The sequence below is a fragment of the Alnus glutinosa genome, chromosome 8, assembly GCF_958979055.1.
Source record: "Alnus glutinosa chromosome 8, dhAlnGlut1.1, whole genome shotgun sequence".
Lineage (NCBI taxonomy): Eukaryota > Viridiplantae > Streptophyta > Magnoliopsida > Fagales > Betulaceae > Alnus > Alnus glutinosa.
In genome coordinates, this window is record NC_084893.1 from 14,526,255 (window position 1) to 14,545,921 (window position 19,667).

The 19,667-nt window shown below is 37.6% G+C and overlaps 1 pseudogene; it reads right to left on the minus strand.

Annotated features, from left to right (window-relative positions):
• Nucleotides 1-432: 432 nt before the first annotated feature.
• On the minus strand, nucleotides 433-3,972 carry LOC133874590 (uncharacterized; annotated as a pseudogene).
• Between the last annotated feature and the right edge of the window lie 15,695 nt (nucleotides 3,973-19,667).

Consider the following 19,667-nt stretch of genomic DNA (forward strand, 5'->3'; position numbering starts at 1 on the left):
CCAAGATCGTTCTAAATATGGCACTCTTCATATTTCCATGTCAGTCCACCATCAATTTATTCCGCATCAATTTGATTTAGATTTCCTGCGATTGTTTTCTTGCCAATTCTTAGCCTTGACCAGATCCTTCTAGAACTTGAATCAAGGTGACAATTCTTTGTTGCCCACGTGGATCATGCTCAATGGACCTCCACGAATTTGCTTGAGCCCATAACTCTTGGATGAGTCCGTTGAGCACACCTTGAACTTCTTTGCTCGTGCTCTCGTAACCGGCCCAATTGGTACTTGAACGAGATCCTTCGAAGCGGTGCCTTGATCTCTATCATTCCCCTCCTCTTGAAAAGGATTTGCCCTCAAATCATCACCTACATCAAAAGGACTCAAATCAGTAACATTAAAAGTAGTACTTACATTGTACTCACCAGGTAAATCTAGCTTGTAAGCGTTGTCATTGATACGCTCGAGGACTTGGAAAGGGCCATCTCCTCTTTGGAGCAATTTGGAACGTCTTTTCGCCGGGAATCTTTCTTTTCTCATATGCAGCCAAACCCAATCTCCGAGTTCAAAAACCAGGTTCCGACGTCCCTTGTTGGCTTGTGGCATATTGTTTCGTTCTTCGCTCAATGTTGAGTCTTGCTTTCTCATGAATCTGCTTCACAAAGTCAGCTTTCTTTTTGCCATCTAAATTAACGTGCTCCGTCAAAGGTAAAGGAGATAAATCCAATGGAGTTAAAGGATTAAACCCATACACAATTTCAAATGGCGAAAATTTGGTAGCAGAATGAACAGCTCTATTATATGCAAACTCAACATGTGGTAAACATTCTTCCCATGTTTTGATGTTCTTTCTAATGATTGCCCTCAATAGAGTAGACAAAGTCCTATTTACTACTTCAGTTTGACCATCAGTTTGTGGATGACAAGCAGTGGAAAATAATAGCTTGGTGCCTAGCTTACACCACAAAGTCTTCCAAAAATAGCTCAAGAACTTAGCATCTCTATCCGAAACAATTGTCCTAGGCATGCCATGTAATCTCACAATCTCTCTAAAGAACAAATCTGCAACATGCGAAGCGTCATCCGTTTTGTGACATGGAATAAAATGTGCCATTTTAGGAAATCTATCCACGACCACAAAAATTGAATCTCTTCCACGTTTAGTCCTAGGCAATCCTAACACAAAATCCATTGAAATATCAATCCAAGGCTCACTAGGAATTGGTAAAGGAGTATACAAACCGTTGGGCTGCACTTTGGATTTAGCTTGCCTACATGTGACACATCTACCACAAATCTGTTCGACATCTCGTTTCATGTGAGGCCAATAGAAATGCTCCTACAAAATAGCTAAAGTCTTTGCAACTCCAAAATGTCCCATTAATTCCCCACCATGTGATTCCTGCATTAATAACTCCCTATTAGGCACGCATAGCTTATTTTCTCGAAATAGGAATCCATCAAGCCTAAAGAACTTTCCAGAGGCGATTTTCTCACAAGCTCTATATTCCTCACAAAATTCGTGGTCTTCAGCATATAATTCTTTAATGTGTTCAAAACCGAGCAATTTTGCATCAAGTGTGGAGAGTAAGGCATACCTGCGAGAAAGTGCATCGGCATCTACATTCTCCTTACCTTGCTTGTATCGAATGACGTATGGAAACGTCTCTATGAACTCCACCCATCGCGCATGCCTTTTGTTTAGCTTGTGTTGGCCCTTCAAGTGTTTCAAGGACTCATGATCGGTGTGAATCACGAACTCCTTACGCCATAGATAGTGCTGCCACGTCTCTAAAGCCCGAACCAATGCATACAACTCCTTGTCATAAGTTGGGTAGTTTAAGGCTGCCCTGCTGAGTTTCTCACTGAAGTAAGCGATTGGTCGTCCTTCTTGCATATAACGGCGCCTATACCAACACCTAAAGCATCACATTCAATTTCAAACATTTTGGTAAAGTTAGGTAAAGACAACAAATGTGAGTTAGTCAGCTTCTCTTTGATTAATTGAAATGCTTTCTCTTGTTCTTCTCCCCACCGAAATCCAACGTTCTTCTTGATCACTTCGGTAAGCGGTGGGGCTAAGCTACTGAAGTCCTTCACGAACCGCCGGTAGAAACTAGCAAGTCCATGAAAACTACGAACATTACCTACACTTGTGGGGCTCGGCCAATCTTGGATTGCTCGTACCTTCTCCTCATCAACCGTTATGTTGTTGATGGCTCGGCAATCAACGCACATTCTCCACGTCTCATCCTTCTTAGGTACAAGTAAGACCGGAACCGCACATGGGCTCATGCTCTCCCTCACGTGCCCTTTCTCCAACAATTCACTTACCTGCCGTTGAAGCTCCTTTGTCTCCTCGGGATTGCTCCTATAAGCTGGTCGGTTTGGGATGGTTGCACCGGGAACTAAATCAATTTGATGTTCAATCCCTCGGATTGGAGGTAACCCATGTGGTGTTTCCTCGGGGAAGACATCCTCGTACTCCTGCAAAAGAGAAACAATAGAACTAGGCAAAGCAAGGTCAAGTTCGTTATTGTTTAAAAGTGCCTCTTTGTACAAAAGTACAATCATCGGCTGTTTTGAAAACATTGCCCGCTTGATCTCACTCACTTTTGCATAAAAATTCTTTTGTTTTCTCTCTGATTTTCTCTCAAGGGCCGAACTTTGATTTTCTTTCTCTCTCTCATTTTTCTCGGCCTCTCTCTGTTTTTCACTCTTTTTCTTTTGCTCACTCTCTTTCTTTTGATCACTCTCCTTTTGTAATCTCACTTGATCCTCGTATACTTGCTGCGGTGTCAATGGTTGATTAATCGTTGATTAAGTACAAAAGAGTACTTGTTCGTAAAGCCATCATGCTTCACTTGCCTATCGAATTGCCATGGACGCCCTAGCAATAAGTGTCCCGCCTGCATCGGTACTACATCACACAACACTTCATCTTCATATTTACCGATTCGAAATGCAACTAACACTTGCTTGTTCACCCTTATCTCACCACTATCATTTAGCCATTGCAACTTGTACGGTCTAGGGTGCTTTATCATGGGCAATCCCAATTTCTCCACCATAATTGTGCTTGCAACATTAGTACAACTACCACCATCAATAATCACACTACATACCTTGTCTTTAACGTAGCACCTTGTGTGAAAGATGTTCTCCCGTTGTACTTCATCAACTCCTTTTGCTTGCAAGCTCAATGCTCTTCTCGCCACCAATGTCAATGCGTCAGGGGCTAAATACTCCTCATCGGAAACATCCTCCAATGGCGGCATGTTGTCGGTGTCGGAATCTTCATTATCGGTCACAATTTCTCCATTGGCTTGCAACACCATGGCTTGCTTGTTTGGACATTGACTTGCTATGTGGCCCCTGCCTTGACATCTAAAACACTTAATATCACGATTCCTAGAGGTAGAGGCTTCGGTTTTACCTTGAGGAACGTGGCTGGTGGTCACGGACTTGGGCTCGGGTTTGGGCGTTTGTGACTTGTCCAGTGGCTTGGCTTGACTCAATTTCCAAGAGGTAGAACTAGAGTTATGGCCTGCACGTGTCCCACTCCCTCTCTTGAGTTGTTGTTCCACTTTGATAGCCATATGCACCATGTCTTCCAATTCCACATAATACTGCATCTCTACCTTATCATGGATCTCCCGGTTTAAGCCAAGTAAAAATCTAGCCATTGTAGCCTCCCGACCCTCCTCTACATTAGCACGGATCATAGCAATCTCCATCTCCTTGTAGTAAGTAGCCCTCTACGCTTCAACTCCCTTGTCTAAGACCTTGTAGCCTTTTGTACAACTCTCGGTAGTAGTAACTTGGAACGAACCGCTTTCTCATCACTACTTTCATCTCCTCCCATGTGTCTATTGGGCGTTCTCTATTCCGCCTCCTGTTTATCACAAGCTGATCCCACCAAGTAATAGCATATTCAGAAAATTCAATCATAGCTAATTTTACCTTCTTTGTCTCGGAGTAGTTGTGACAATCAAACACGAACTCCATCTTCTTCTCCCATTCAAGATATGCCTCAAGATCAAATCTACCTTGAAAGGACGGAATCTTCATCTTAATACCACCCAAGTTGTTATCTTCACGATTCCTAGCTTCTCTAAATCTTCCTCCAGGTCTCCTATTGTTAACAATGGAACCCCGATCTTCTTCTTCATCAAAACCAGACCCATAACGCACTTCATCCTCCTCCCTCGGTGGAACTCTTTCCCTTCTACGAAAATTCGACCGTTTTGTGTTTGCTCCTCACGTCTATTCTCCATCTGATCTATCCGTTCGTGAACCTGCTCCATCTCCATCTTCATCACTCGCCTCATCTCACTCATCGTGGCCTCCATAAACATTTTCGGATCGGCCAATTTTGTATCACATTCGACAATGCTCTTACCACTATCGTGAGACATGATTGCTGCAAAACAAAGGTTAGAAAGAAAAAAAGATCCTCACGAATCACTCCCTTACGTGTTTACACTCAAGAAGGTGGATCACTCTCCACTCGTGTTTCACTCAAAATAATATGGCTTTTACCCTCTGATGTTCTCACCACTCTTGCCTTTTTCCACTCGATAATTCTCTCTTAGTTCTTTTGAAACTAAACAAACAACTCAAAATTTCCAGCAACAATTCACCCAGAACTACTCAAGGAATTTCAGATTTGAACACAAGGAATATGGAAATTTTCATATTAGAAATAGAAGGAATATGACAGTTTGGAATTTTGGAAGCACAGAATAATGAATTTTTTTTTTTGGACTTTTTTTTTGTGAGAAAATCGCCTCTGGTAAGTTCTTTAGACTTGATGGATTCCTATTTCGAGAAAATAAGCTATGCGTGCCTAATTGTTCTATGAGGGAGTTATTAGTGCAGGAATCACATGGTGGGGGATTAATGGGACATTTTGGAGTTGCAAAGACTTTGGCTATTTTGCAGGAACACTGCTATTGGCCTCACATGAAACGAGATGTCGAACGGATTTGTGGTAGATGTGTCACATGTAGGCAAGCTAAATCCAAAGTGCAGCCCAACGGTTTGTATACTCCTTTACCAATTCCTAGTGAGCCTTGGATTGATATTTCAATGGATTTTGTGTTAGGATTGCCTAGGACTAAACATGGAAGAGATTCAGTTTTTGTGGTCGTGGATAGATTTTCTAAAATGGCACATTTTATTCCATGTTCTTTAGAGAGATTTTGAGATTACATGGCATGCCTAGGACAATTGTTTCGGATAGAGATGCTAAGTTCTTGAGCTATTTTTGGAAGACTTTGTGGTGTAAGCTAGGTATTAAGCTATTGTTTTCCACTACTTGTCATCCACAAACTGATGGTCAAACTGAAGTAGTAAATAGGACTTTGTCTACTCTATTAAGGGCAATCATTAGAAAGAACATCAAAACATGGGAAGAATGTTTACCACATGTTGAGTTTGCATATAATAGAGCTGTTCATTCTGCTACCAAATTTTCGCCATTTGAAATTGTGTATGGGTTTAATCCTTTAACTCCATTGGATTTGTCTCCTTTACCTTTGACGGAGCACATTAATTTAGATGGCAAAAAGAAAGCTGACTTTGTGAAGCAGATTCATAAGAAAGCAAGACTCAACATTGAGCGAAGAACGGAACAATATGCCACACAAGCCAACAAGGGACGTCGCAACCTGGTTTTTGAACCCGGAGATTGGGTTTGGCTGCATATGAGAAAAGAAAGATTCCCGGTGAAAAGACGTTCCAAATTGCTCCCAAGAGGAGATGGCCCTTTTCAAGTCCTCGAGCGTATCAATGACAACGCTTACAAGCTAGATTTACCTGGTGAGTACAATGTAAGTACCACTTTTAATGTTACTGATTTGAGTCCTTTTGATGTAGGTGATGATTTGAGGGCAAATCCTTTTCAAGAGGAGGGGAATGATGGAGATCAAGGCACCGCTTTGAAGGATCTCGTTCAAGTACCAATTGGGCCGGTTACGAGAGCACGAGCAAAGAAGTTCAAGGATGTGCTCAACGGACTCATCCAAGAGTTATGGGCTCAAGCAAATTCGGGGAGTCCCATTGAGCATGATCCACGTGGGCAACAAAGAATTGTCACCTTGATTCAAGTTCTAGAAGGATCCGGTCAAGGCTAAGAACTGCTGAAATTGTTCGTTAATTTAGAAGGATCGGATTGCAAGACTTATTTTCTTTACCTACCTAAGATCTTTATTTATTTTCTTTCCTTGCTAGGAATTGATTTGGACTTTATTTTCTTTCCTTGCTAGGAATTGATTTGTTTACTTATTAGGATTAGAACTACTTTCTCCGCAAGTAATTTTCTTGTATAAATAGGTGTACCTACCATGTAATCGAGAAGACATTGATGATTCATAAAACTTGTGAGGTTTTATTCTCTTTGGTTCTTTGAAGAACTACTCGAACTTATCGGGATTTCCCGTGGCGTTCATCTCGACTTATCAAACGGAATTTCCACCACCGTTTGTGGCGTCTTCCTTATACCGAGGTTCTTGTTTGTCATAAACAACGGGTCGAGGTTTTTCCATTCGAATCTGTCCTTAGAACGGTCTTGGGTTCCCTTTCGTTGTTGGGTTTCGTTATTCTTGACGGGGTTCACATCACCATCGTAGCTTCTCTATTCCCATACCCATGCTCAAACCTGCCCTAGTTCAAATATGGCTCATCAAACTCCTCCGACTGCGCCTCTTCCTCAACATTCCACCACGGAACACACCCACCTTGCTGCCTATTGGGATTGTCTTGTTGCTGTCCCCTAGGAGTTTCTGCTTCTACCCTGTCCAAGCTCTCGTGAATAGGTTCTAATTCAGTCCTCAACATACGCCTCGTCTTCCCTAACAACAGTTGCATTTGGAGGTTTGAAGCTGTGGGTTGTTGAAATTCTTTGGTTGTGTTTTCTTCTTGATTATTGGACATGTTTAGAATCTGCAAAACAAGGTTAGAATCCTCACAAGCACTCCCTCATGTGATACACTTGCACTCGTGTTTTCACTCTAAACGGCTTTTACCCTCTTATGGTCTCACACACTCTTGCCCTTTTCCACTCTTTTGTGTCTTCTTAGTTCTTAATCGAACTTCAAGAAACTAATTCAAAATAATCCAGCAACAATTCAAAGATGAGAAACAACCAAAACTCATCAAAAAGGTCAAGAACTTGAATAAGGTGAGAAACAACATTGAAAGGAAGATTTTTTTTTTTTTTTTTTTTTTTTTTTTTCACAGTAGGGAACATGAAATAAAAAATTAAAAGATAGTCAAACCTGTCTTAGAACGAAGGGTCTGATACCAAAATGATATGAACTCCACCAACAATTGTGATGAAACCCGATAACAATGTTGGTTTGAATCCCCAAAATCGTGTAGACAAGATTTGTTGAGCCTTGACCCATCACCTAACTAGATGAGAAACCAAGACTACGAAGGATTGAAACGCCACACCAAGAAACCTAAGAATATCTCAAGAATCAAGGTGATAAGTTTGGTTGTTTGAACGCCACAAGATTAACTTGATAAGTTCAAAGAGTTTTTTCAAGAACGAAGAGGAACACACGACCTCACAATAATAATAATTTTCTAAAAATAATATATGCCTACAAAATTCGTAATTCCCGTCTATATACTTGGAACAACCCTCCAAGAATAGGAAAATTCATAACTACAGCATTAAAAGCAACACAAACATCAACATAAACAACTCCCTACGTTTTTTAGGTCTCTTGGACTTCTAGAGGCAGCCAAAAATAACTAAATGACTAAATTCAATGTATTTAACATAACCAGCCAAAACCAAGTTCATTCCTCTATTTAATATCCTTGAAACTCAACAAGTTCACACCCTTTAATGGTCAAACCATGCTGGTCATGTTTTTGCATGCTAATTATCCTTTTCAATTGCTTTGATGACATGAACTAAGCCTTGATTATTATTTGAGCCCATCTTGGTCTTTTTAGAATCAGCCCAATTCTCTAGGATTAGCCAATTTAGTGCTTCCTTGAAACGTTTGGCTCTAAGTCTTGTAATTGGGCCACTAGGAAGTTATAAAGGCTCTTGTGCAACTTCAGCTCCATTCCCACGTGTATGATCAGTATGTCCAGCTCCTTGGTTTGCATCAGTCAATTAGACGCTTAATGGAGTTAAAGCATTGTACAGCCATATAAATGTTGTAAATAATATTAAAACACTACCTATGCCTTGGTTATTCCATCTTGTGAAAAATTTGAAGAAATTTGAGATACTAGAGCATGTATGTAGGAAATACTTTGAAGCCCCATAGCTATGTGTTAATATCAGAGGGCATCAATTTGAACTTTTGATATCTTCTCCAGCCAATTGTGAGTGAGTAGACATGAATTCCCCAAACTGTTTGAAGATGGGTTTGTTAGTTTAAGATTGTTCATGAATAGGAATCCATTATTTTGAAGGTACTTAAATCTTAGGTTAACATGAATACAAAAAATATTTGTAGGTAGCGTTTCTACTAAACCTTCACGAGACTTCACTCGTCTACTAGGGAAGCCTAGGGGGTTTAAAAGGCTTGTTGCATTTGCTAAATGCAATCGTGTTTACCACGAAAGATGATGTAGATTAGTTGGTTATATTTTAATTTCTAGTTGTAATGCTAGTCTCTAGCATTATGTAAGTTTGGGGGTGTTGTAAATATAATATTTTGTTGTAGTTTTGTGTTTTGTCTCATTTTTAGGGCTTAATTGAAATCTAATTCAAAACACTTGAATTAGACCTGAAAATACATCAAGGGCATTTTAGTCATTTCCAGAGTTCGAGATTGCTCCTGCCAATTGAAGGATTGGCTAAGGCAAATCGATCGATCGAAGTTCATCAGTCGAAGAAAAATCTGATATGAACTCCACCAACAATTGTGATGAAACCCGATAACAATGATGGTTTGAAACCCCAAGATCGTGTAGACAAGATTTGTTGAGCCTTGACCCGTCACCTAACTAGATGAGAAACCAAGACTACGAAGGATTGAAACGCCACACCAAGAAACCAAAGAATCTCTCAAGAATCAAGGTGATAAGTTTGGTTGTTTGAATGCCACAAGATTAACTTGATAAGTTCAAAGAGTTCTTTCAAGAACAAAGACGAACACAAGACCTCACAATAATGATAATTTTCTGAAAACAATATTTGCCTTACAAAATTCGTAATGCCCATCTATATACTTGGAACAACCCTCCAAGAATAGGAAAATTCATAACTACAGCTTTAAAAACAACACAAACATCAACATAAACAAGTCCCCACATTTTAGGTCTCTTGGACTTCTAGAGGTAGCCAAAATAACTAAGTGACTAAATTTAATGTATTTAACATAACTAATCAAGACCAAGTTCATTCCCCTATTTAATATTCTTGAAACTCAACAAGTTCACACCCTTTAATGGTCAAACCATGCTGGTCATGTTTTTGCATGCTAATTAGCCTCTTCAATTGTTTTGATGACATGGACTAAGCCTTGATTATTATTTGAGCCCATTTTGGTCTTTTTAGAGTCAGTCCAATTCTCTTGGATTAGCCCATTTAGTGCTTCCTTGAAACGTTTGGCTCTAAGTCTTGTAATTGGGCCACAAGGAAGTGACAAAGGGTCTTGTGCAACTTCAGCTCCATTCCCACGTGTATGATCAGCATGTCCAGCTCCTTGGTTTGCATCAAAATCGATTAAGCGAGATGCAATTGATCGTACCAGGACAACCCCGACTGCGATCGAGCGAAATGCGATCGTTTGTCATTATAACCGATCGATCGACTTTTGCGTCTTCTATAAGGTTCATATATTTCCAAATCTTAGTGTGATCCAAATCAAAAGTTGAGTTCAATGGATAGAAATAGACGTCGACCTCCCTTGTTTGTGTGGCTAGAATTGATTCTTGACGATATTTTGTAATTCCAAATCTCTATATATATGAGCTGATGGATTACGGTTTACTGATGCATTACTTGGGGTTTTGATTTTCCAAGGGCATCAGTAGCTTAATTTTCGTGCTTAGTGATTTCCTTTGATGCAGGTTCTCGGGGCCAAAATCCAGAGAGCACTTCTTCCTTTTTCTTCTTTGTTCTAGCTTAGTTTCTTTTCCTTTTAATTTCCTTTTGTAATCCGAATTTTCTTAGATTAATATAGTGTTCTTAGTGTGTTTAAATCTTGTTTCCTTTACTTCTTTTCATAGATTAATGCTTAGATTAGTTTATTTCATGTCTAGCTAAATCCGTTTGGGTTTGATCGAAATCTTTTCCAAAAACCTTGGAGTGTTCTTGACGTTCTTGAGTTTTTCTTGATATGTTTGATGATTGTGTAAGACTATAGGATTTCAAAACTGATGGGCCCCATGGTAGACCGAATCTTAAGATCCCTTGCAAGTTCCAGATGGACCAATCACAAGGTCAAGAGCGAAGAAGATCAAGGAAGCAATGCAAGGATTGGTGCAATCCACTTGGGCCGAGTTTACAAATTTATCGAGCAAGACTCCAACATTCAATAAGGGCTTGAAAGAAAAAGAGCCAAGTTTAATCCATGTGATACAAGCGACAGATGGGGGTGGCATAGCCTAGTGGTTTAGTGCAGACTCTTTATTTCATTAAGTATAGACGTGTGGGTCTATTTTTATGTTGCTATCGTTGTATGCTTTTGAGCCTATTTATTTCATTAAGAGGACTTCTTTTATTAGCTATAGAAGTGTAGTTTAGGATGTTTTGGGCTTGAAGATGTTCAGCCCATGTCCTTTTAATTGATGTAAGCCTTAGTAGGTTTAAAGTTTCATGGAGATGTTTTAAAAAGACTTGTAGCCGCTTTTGCTAGACAAGTTGATTGTCAATGAAGTTTTTGTTCTTCATAGAAAACTTTTCAGTTTTCTCTACTTGTTCTTGATTGAACTAAGAACTTATCAAAGGCAAACCCTTTGTGGCATTCTCACCAAATCTAGGTTCTTGAAACAAGATTTCAACGGGTCTAGATCTTCTTGACTTGATTCATGGCTTTCTTGGGTAGGTTTCAATTTGATTGTGGGTTCTATAAAGTTCGATCCCACGGGTTCACATCATTTGGTATCAGAGCTCAGTTCCAAATCAGGTCTGATTTATCCTTTTTAATTCTTCCATTTGTTTTTGTTTTTTTTCTTTCTCTTTTTCTTGTCTTAGGCGTGTTCTAAGGTTCTCTAGTCTCATCTGCGATTCCTTCTTCATTCTTGTTAATTTCGTGTGTTTGAATTCAGATCTGTGATTTTTACAATTGATTATTCGTATACTTGATTCAAGAATTCAAATTTGCGAATTCTTTAATTGAGTATACAAAATCTTTGCTTAAATTTTCAGATTTGAATCATTGCTTTAATTTTCAAATTTGACTCTTTGCTTTAATTTCCAGATTTGAATCTTTGCCTTAATTTTCCAGATTTGAATCTGTCTTAATTTCCAGATTTGAATCTTTGCTTTAATTTTCCAAAATTTGAATCTTTGCTTCGATTTTTACAAATTTGAATCCTTGCTTTAAGTTTCATATCTGTAATTTTCCAAATTTTAATTCCATTTTTGTTAGCGTCTATCCTTTGTCTACTTCCGTTTCTTGTTGTATAGTTAGCGTATTCAAAAGTTGTTGCGTTGTTATTTAAAAAATAAAAATAATAATAATAATAAAAATTAAAAAAAAAAAAAGAAATTTCGAAAAATAGCTATTTGATATACTTTGCAATCCGAAAATTAAAGTGATTTGGTGTTGATTGATCTTTATCTTCAATGGGATTGAATGTATCATCTTTAGTATCTTGTTTCCTAATTACTCTTTTCTTGTACAAATTCTTTTAGATCCGTGTCATTTTATTCCTTTCTTGTTTCTGGAATCTGTTGCTGGTTGGAATAACATAAGGTGGTGTCTTGATTTTGTTCAACTAGTTCTTAAAGAACTTGAAAGGGAAAATAGGTGAGGTGAAAGACCAAAAAAGTGAAAACATGAGTGGAGTGACAATATTTGAGTGTGTGAGGTTTTTACCACTAACATTTTTTTTTTGTTTTAACACCTAAGGAGGAGGTGGATAATTCATTCTTTATATTGTGGGCCATGCAACAACAGTTTGAACGGTTGAATTTGGTGTTGGAGGAGGTGAAGGATAGTATCGATCAACAAGAGGTAGTGATTAGAAATTTGCATGGTGAGTGAGATAGGAGGAGACGTGCAACTAGCATTGAAAATGAGTTTGAGAACGAAGGAGATGATGATGATGATGATGAGAAAGACTGTAATACCCCGTATTTTAAGATATTAAGTAAAATATCTTAAAATATGATTTAAGACCTAATAATAGGAATAACATACATATGAATATTTGTAGAATAAATATTCATCAAAATAGGTATAAATATTTAAGAGATTAAATATTTATTAGAAATATGTGTATAAGTATATAAGAGTTAAAATGGATTAGAATTAAACTAAGTCTAATTCGATCGATCGATTATAGAATCGATCGAGCGATTGTTTAATGTCTTAAAATCGATCGTGCGATTAAGGAATCGAACCCTTATTAGAAGCCGAAATCGATAGATCGATTAAATAATCAATCGAGCGATTTAGTTATATAGGTACTGAAACGGATGAAAATTTGGCTAAGTATAATAGATCGATAGATTTTTTGATAGTGTAAAAAGAGATCGATCGACCTACTGTTCAATTAGATCGATCGATTATTTCATAGTGTAAAAATGCGACCGATCGACTTTCTGCAGAAACAGATTCATGCACCGAATCTCTGAAAATCTGATATTTAATACCAAATCTTCTCCCCAGCCGTTAGATGTGATTGTTTTGGAGCAATCTTGGCCGTCCATTTCACTATAAAAGGAACCCAATCCTTTCCTTTGATCACACATCTCATTTCTCTCACAAAACTCTCTCAAACTCTCTCCCAATCTCTCTCAAATTCTGTCTCTCTCTCTCTCTCGGTTTGTCCAGCAGAAGAAAGGTAGAAGAAGATCAGAAGAAGCATCAAGGAAGCTCTCTTTCTCGTGGGTAATCTCTCTAGTTCTCTTTCTCTCTTTCTCTCCCTCTCTCTTCTCTCTCTCGGTTACTTGCAGTAAAGAAGAAGATACAAAAGGAAGAAGAAAGAAAAAGAAAGAAAAGAAAAAGAAAAAGAAAAAGAGAAAAAGAATAAAAGAAGGAAAATGATATTTAGCTTTAAATAAAGTGTTATTTTAATATTTTGGTGATTTTATAGCTTTTATTATTTTAAAGTATTTTAAGCGTTATTAACACTAATGCAGTTATGCTGCCCAAATTTTATAGGAATAAAATAAGGTTCATTATTTATATTTGGTAAGTTGTTATGTTTATTTGATATAAATATATATATATATATATATATATATATATATATATATATATATATATATATATATATATATATATATGATTTTTAATGTTAAAGCTTTTATAATGCTATTTTAACTAAAATAGGTATTTTGGTTATTATTTATAAATGCTATTATAAAGCCCGTATGAAATATGTGGCACTATAATTAATCAATTTTATATGCCGTTATAATGTCCAAATGACATTATATTTATTAAAGATAAAAAATAGAGGCAGGAATATTATGCTTAAGGATCTTAATAAATGCCGTAATAAATCCCGCATAAAATATTAGTAATTGGACCAATTTTATATGTCGGGGTTATGCTCAAGCGAAAATAGGAAATTATGTTAAGGTTTGAAGGTTAGAAATGATAATAGAGTTAAAATGTATTTTTAGTGAATTATATTAATCTATTATTGTTTGTATTAAAATTATATTGTAGAGAATATTTATTTGTAAACGCTTTTCCTGAAGCCAGAAGAATTACTGTGAGTATTTCTTACTCACTGAGGATGATACGTGTGGTTTAGTCTTTAATGACTAGTGATTGTTGTTTTTATTTAATTGTATGCATATGGTCTGACATTTGATATGTTTATCATGTTTTGGTTGGAATTATGCATATGATGTGGTTTACATGATTATATTGTGGTAAAGTTATGAGTTATGAGTAGGTTAATAAAAAGACCGAAGGTTTAGGTACCAAGGCGTCAGTGATTGAGGAGACCAACGGATGAACTGAGGTTTACAAACCAAGGCGTCAAGCAATTGACTAGACCAGCGGGTAAACCAAAGTTTAGGTACCAAGGCATCAATTCACTGATAAGACCGACGGATAAACCAAAGGTTGAAGGAATGAAGATAATAAGCTGGCGGGCACAAGGCCCCCAAAGGGAGCACAAGGCTCCATAAAGATGATAAGCTGGCGGGCACAAGGCTCCGTAGTAGACTGGCAGGCACGAGGCTCACAGTCGAGGCACAAGGCCCTAAGAACCAATAAGCAAGTATATGACTTAAGTAAATAAAAAGTTAAAGCAGATAAATGAATGTGATTAAATGTATGTGAATATAACTGTCATCATTTGATTGCATTGCATATGGTTAAATAAATCAGTGTATCACTGTGGTTGAGGACCATTGACTCACTCGACCGCAGCATGAGATTGTGGTGTTAATCACAATCACATGCGAATTTTGCAGGTATAAAGGAAGCAGGTATAAAGGAGGCTTTTAGCATATAATCATTATTTGGAGAAAACAGTAGTCATGAATTTATTAAGTGCCGCATGTGGCACATATGTTATTATTTTGGATGTAATTATTATGTCAAAACAAAAGGTTATTATTTTATATAATGAGGTTAATTAGTCAGCTCTGATGTGTCATCGTTAAAGAAAAATTATATTCCGCTGCTAATTTATAACTCTGATGAGTTAGTAATGTCACGTGGAAATCGAAAAATTTTTACTTACGCTTTTTGTAAAAGCGGGGCGTTACATTACATAGCATCTGAAGTTGGAATGGGTGGAGTTGACAAACCTAGAGGAGGTAGGAGTGGAAGAGGACATGGGAGAAATCCAACGAGTCGAGATGGGGTAGATAGGAACCTTGGGAGCATCAAAATGAAAATACCATCTTTCCAAGGTAGGACTGACCCTGAAGCCTATTTAGAGTGGGAGAAGAAAATAGAGTTGATTTTTGATTGTCACAATTATTCAAAGGAGAAGAAGGTGAAGTTGGCAGTAATTGAGTTCATTGATTATGCAATTATTTGGTGGGATCAATTAGTGACCAATAGGCAGTAATTGAGTTCATTGATTATGAAATTATTTGGTGGGATCAATTAGTGACCAATAGGAGGACGAATCATGAGAGACCTATAAAAACATGGGATGAGTTGAAAGCTCTCATGAGGCGGAGATTTGTACCTAGCCATTACTATAGAGACCTCTACCAAAGATTACAAAATCTTACACAAGGGTCTAGGAGTGTAGAGGATTACCATAAGGAGATGGAGGTGGCTATGATTTGAGCTAATGTAGAGGAGGATCGGGAGGCGACAGTGGCCAGATTTTTAAGTGGTTTGAATAGGGACATAGCCAATGTAGTTGAGTTGCAACATTATGTGGAGGTAGAAGACATGGTGCACATTGCTATGAAGGTGGAGAGGCAGTTAAAGAGAAAGGGGGCAGCAAGGTATACTTCAGTTTCTAGCACTCATTGGAAACCAAAGCGGGATAGAAATGATCAAGCTATAGTAAAGGGGAAGGCTGAACCACCTAAGGGAAAAGATAAGGGAACTAGCAAGAACAAATCTAAGGTAGATTTCCAACCTTCAAAGAATAGAGATATTAGATGTTTTAAATGTTTGGGTTTAGGGCACATCGCGTCTCAATGTCCAAACAAGCGAGTGATGGTTATGCCAGACAATGGAGAGGTGATGACTGATAGTGAAGAAGATAGTGATGAGATGCCTGAGTTGGTCGATGCTAGTGATGATGATGGAGTGGAATACCCTGTAGAAGGTAAGTCTCTTGTTGCCAGGCGTGCTCTCAATACGCAAATTAAGATAGACGATACGGAGCAACAGAGAGAGAACATATTTCATAATAGATGTTATGTAAACAAGGTGTGTAGTATGATTATAGACGGGGGAAGTTGCACCAATGTACCTAGTACCACCCTAGTTGAAAAGTTGACCTTACCTTTACTAAAGCATCCTAGACCTTATAAGTTGCAATGGTTGAACAAATGTGGGGAGTTCAAGGTCAATAAGCAAGTTTTGGTGGCTTTTACCATTGGGAGGTATAGTGATGAGGTGCTTTGTGATGTAGTTCCTATGCATGTTGGCCATATTTTGTTGGGGAGGCCATGGCAGTATGATAGGAGGGTGATTCATGACGAGTTTACGAACAGTTACAACTTTGTGAAGGATGGAAAAACATTCAAAACAAGTCTATGAGGACCAACTGAAGCTGAAAAGTGAGATTGAGCAAAAAATAAAGAGTGAAAAAGAAAATAGAGAGGTGCCTGAGAATAAAGAAAAGAGAGTAGAGCCACGAGAGAAAAAAGAAAGAGAACCTGCAGAGAGAAAAAGGAAAGGCAAAGATGAGTTTTTATGCAAAGGAGAGTGAGGTTAAAAGGGCCTTCTTAGTAGACCAGCCTGTGATTTTTCTTGTTTACAAAGAATCTTATCTTAATCTTGATGAAACTAACCAATCTCTTCCTAGTTTGGCTGTTTTTTTGTTGCGGAGTTTGAGGATGTATTTCCGGAGGAGATGCTGAGTGGGTTGCCACCCATTAGAGGCATTGAGCACCAAATTGATTTTATACCTGGAGCAATTATTCCAAACCGACTAGCCTATAGGAGTAATCCGGAGGAGACCAAGGAGCTTCAAAGGCAAGTTGAAGATTTGTTGAGTAAGGGGTATGTGAGAGAGAGCATGAGCCCATGTGCAGTACCAATGCTACTAGTGCCAAAGAAGGATGGGACTTGGAGGATGTGCATTGATTGCAGAATGGTCAACAATATTACGGTGGCGATTAAAGGTCGAATCCTTTTGAGGAGAGGGGGAATGATGGGCCCCATGGTAGACCGAATCTTAAAGATCCCTTGCAAGTTCCAGATGGGCCAATCACAAGGTCAAGAGCGAAGAAGATCAAGGAAGCAATGCAAGGATTGGTGCAATCCACTTGGCCCGAGTTTGCAAATTTATCAAGCAAGACTCCAACATTCAATATGGGCTTGAAAGAAGAAGAACCAGCTTTAATCCATGTGATACAAGCGACAGATGGGGGCGGCATAGCCTAGTGGTTTAGTGCAGACTCTTTATTTCATTAAGTATAGGCGTGTGGGGCTATTTTTATGTTGCTATGGTTGTAGGCTTTTGAGCCTATTTATTTCATTAAGAGGACTTCTTTTATTAGCTATAGAAGTCTAGTTTAGGATGTTTTGGGCTTGAAAATGTTCAGCCCATGTCTTTTAATTGATATAAGCCTTAGTAGGTTTAGGGTTTCATGGAGATGTTTTAAAAAGACTTCTAGCCGCTTTTGCTAGACAAGTTGATTGTCAATGAAGTTTTTTTTCTTCATAGAAAACTTTTTAGTTTTCTCTACTTGTTCTTGATTGAAATAAGAACTTATCAAAAGCAAACTCTTTGTGGCGTTCTCACCGAATCTAGGTTCTTGAAACAAGATTTCAACGGGTCTAGATCTTCTTGACTTGATTCTTAGCTTTCTTGGGTAGGTTTCAATTTGATTATGGGTTCAAGGGAGTTCGATCCCACGGGTTCACATCAAAAACTGAAAAATTCATTTATTCATGAAAAAGAGATATACTTGTCTATGAGTTTTTTCTTGATTTCTTGAATAAATCCAACGTTCTTGAAAGAGAACGATGTCTTTTGCAATGGTTATCTATTAGGAAGAGTTCTGTTTGTAGGAACAAACAGAAACAGATCTATTCTATACCCAATAAGTACCAATACGCAATGGTAGGGGGGCGGGATCCCGCTTTCATTTTCTATGAGTGGAAGCATGCATATATTCATATCATTCAAAAGACCCATTCTTAAAAATTTTCTTCTTTAGTCATAGTCATTCTGTCTTCTTTTCTTTCTTTTTTTATGTTATGAACTTATTCCATTTTTGGATAAACTATGATAAAGGCTATCTTATTCAGACAATAAACCCATTTTTACGCTTCCACATCAAAGTAAGATATAGTACTTAATTCTTTTTTTTTCTTTCATTTAATGCCTATTGGTGTTCCAAAAGTACCTTTTCGAAGTCCCGGGGAGGAAGATGCATCTTGGGTTGACATATAGTGCGACTTGTCAGATATATTGGGTCACATGGGATTCCCCCATTCTCTCCCCCGATCGAGATATCCTCTCTTTCGCCCAAGAAAGATTGATTGAATCATCAAAAATTTGGAGCGTGAAGTGCAATTATATTTATTTTGTTTTTTTGGAGGGGATATCCAGATTAATATTATCAATTAGAATAATTTATGATTTAGAATAATTTATAGTTGGCTCAATTGGACCAATAAAATGAAGTATCCAGGCTCCGTTTAGAAAAAACCCAATTGGTAATATATCTATGATTACTATTTTTATCATATTATAAACAGGAGCGATCTCAAACTGTTTAAGCAATCAAGGAATATAACAAATACATTGAATATTTGGCAGAAGACATGAAATAAATAAATAAATAAGCCATAGCAAAAACATGTGGTATTGGGGCATTTGCCCTATATGTGCAAATAAAAATCGGGTTCGATCTTTACTCGGAGCAGAGCATAAACCTAAAAAAATTGAAGAAGCCCATTCCGGAACAAGAAAATGACATCGTGATTTGGATTTGATCTCGATGAAACAATAAATCAATGAGAAGTTCGTTCGATAAGTTTAGTAGATTACTTTTATCTATTTTTTTATTTATAGGTAAAGTAAACAGACCAAAACTAATCTTTCTTGAAAAATAGAAGAAAAAAGCCCTTTGCTAGAAGTTAGAAGGAGCCCACTATGAAAAAAGAATGAGGGCTGTAATCTACACATTGATTCTTTTTTTTTCGCGATTTTTGGTAAACCGTATGCATCAAAAGGTGTGCGTACGGTTCCTAAGGATACAATTTTATCCTAATCAACTGACTTTATCGAGAACGATTACTTTTTTTATGTTATATGCTTATGTGCTGTTTGTGGCACTAATTTTGATGCACCTAGTGTGCATATGGCATGTAAAGATAAACCTAAGTAACTTTTAATAAACGTATCGAGGTATTTCAGTCAGCTCTAATGTGTTATGCTATCAATTCCTAAGTCTTTAGAAGAAAAAAAATATATATTCCGCTGCGAGAGTTTATCTCTAATGTAGTAATGTCACGTGGAAACCGAAGGTTTCTGCTTACGAATTTGCAAGCTCAAATTCAGGACGTTACAGGATTAGCCGCTTCAATGGGATCTTTTATTCTGGTCGGAGGAGAAATTACCAAACGTCTAGCATTCCCTCATGCTCAGGGCCAATGAGTTTTGTATTTGAGAGAAAGAAAAAAAAAAAAAAAAGACTATGCCTTCGCGATATGAAATATGACTATTAAGTAATAATAGCATGGCATTTGAATTCGATATGAGAAATATATTTTATTTTAATTAAAAAAACTATTAGATTATATATCGAAAGAGTAGTATGAGATAAGGGGCATTTCCAATTTTATCTGATCTATCGGAAATCTATTGCAGCGTCACAAACTTTTTTGTTTTCACGCCAGAAGGCTAATTAT